Below are 2,124 nucleotides of genomic sequence, written 5' to 3'. Positions count from 1 at the left end.
TCTACTTTTTTTGTTTGTTTGTTTTTTGTTTTTTGTTTTTGGGCCACACCCGGCGTTGCTCAGCGGTTACTCCTGGCTGTTTGCTCAGAAATAGCTCCTGGCAACAGGCACGGGGGACCATATGGGACACCGGGATTCGAACCAACCACCTTTGGTCCTGGATCGGCTGCTTGCAAGGCAAGCACCGCTGTGCTATCTCTCCGGGCCCCTAAATTCTACTTTTACTCTGACCTGATCTGCTATGTATTCTTGGAGAAATCCTTTGGCCTCTCTGGGCCCTAGCTTCCTTTTTTTTTTTTTTTTTTTTTTTTTAGTTTTTTGTTTTTGGGCCACACCCAGTGGCACTCGGGGGTTACTACTGGCTCTCTGCCTGGCAGTCACGGGGGAACCATATGGGATGCTGAGATTCAAACCACTATTGGTCCTGGGTAGGCTGCTTGCAAGGTAAATGCCCTACTGCTGCACTATTTCTCTGGCCCCACCTAGCTTCCTTTTTTGTGTCATGGAAAATATGAAGGAATTGGAGCCAGTGGTCACACTCTGGATGTCTCTCACCCCCCACCAAATTACCTGGCAGTGGGTACACAGCCCACAACTCCTTGTCCTCTTTTTTCCTTTTTTTTGGGGGGGGGGCTGTTGTATTTGGTCCATACACAGGAGTGCTCAGGACTCCCTCCTGGCTCTATGTTCAAAGATCTTGGTTGACCATGTAATTGGGGATAATATCCTGTGCCAGGGATTGAACTGGGATTGGTCACATGCAAGGCAAAAGCCTCCTCCCCCTGTACTATCTCAATGGACTCCAAAATCTCCTTTTTGTTATTTTCTTTATTTTAAATTGGGGAGCGGGCACACATAGCAGTGCTCAGGAGTTACTTCTGGCTTTGCACTCAGGAATAACTCCCGGTGGTTCTTGGGGGAACCATATGGGATTCAATTTAGGTCCGCTTCATTTAAGGCAAGTACTCTCCTCACTGTGCTATCATTCTGGCCCCTTATTTATTTTATTTGGTCATACCCAGCAGTGCTCAGGGGTAATTCCAAGTTCTGCACTCAGCATCATTCCTGGCAGGAGATCATATGGAATTCTTGGAATTGAACCCGTGTTGACACGTACAAGTACACCCTACCTGTTGTACTATCCATCACTCTTGCCCCAGAATCTCCTTTTCTAAGTGGCACACAGGTCGTAGTGGGGCCTATGGGATGATACTTAGGCCTTTGAGAAGGGGCTCTCATCCTATGGTGACAAGGTGAACTTCTGTGACTGACTCACAAACACTTGCTGAAAAAATAGATCTAGGGAGCCAGAGTGATAGTATAGCAGGTAGTTCACTCACTTTGCACAAAGTTGACATGGATTCAATTCCTTGAGCTCTGCCAGGATGATTTCTGAGCACAGAACCAAGAGTAAGCCCTGAGCACTGCTGAGTGTTAACCCCAAACCAAAAAATAAATAAAAAATAGGGGCCAGAGAGATAGCATGGAGGTAAGGCGTTTGCCTTGCATGCGGAAGGACGGTGGTTCGAATCCTGGCATCCCATATGGTCCCCTGAGCAATGCCAGGTGTGACCCAAAAACCAAAATACATACATACATACATACATACATACATACATACATACATAAAAATAAGGTCTGTGGATAGGATAGAGTTCAAAAGGCTGAAGCACACAGTCTTTGCATGTGCAGACCTGGGTTTTATTCCCGGCATCACTTGGTTCCTCCCAGCTCAGAACTGCTACTAGCTCCTGAGCACCACTGGATGTGGCACAAAAACAAAGTTAGGTCTGGGCACCAGGAGGATAACTCAAAGGGGTGACACATGTGTTTGACATGTCCAGATCTCTATCACCCTTTGCCCAAAACTGACCCTAGTCAGCAGGTATTTAGCACCAATAACCTGAGCTGCTGCCATGGCCCTGAGCTCTCAGGCACCACAGGGGAGGATTCTCCCAAGTAGATATGTGCCCCACTAAATGCAAACACCATCCATGACCCTTTCCCCAGTCATCAACAACAGCAAAGAAGAGACAAGGGATAGAAATAGGGTATCACAAAAGTTGGTATATAACACCCCCCCCAACTGCTCAATTTGACTGGCTTTAAAGAAAAAAAGAAAAA

Source organism: Suncus etruscus, chromosome 14 (genome assembly GCF_024139225.1).
Source record: "Suncus etruscus isolate mSunEtr1 chromosome 14, mSunEtr1.pri.cur, whole genome shotgun sequence".
In the NCBI taxonomy this organism is placed as follows: domain Eukaryota; kingdom Metazoa; phylum Chordata; class Mammalia; order Eulipotyphla; family Soricidae; genus Suncus; species Suncus etruscus.
Note: the sequence above shows the minus strand (reverse complement) of the source record.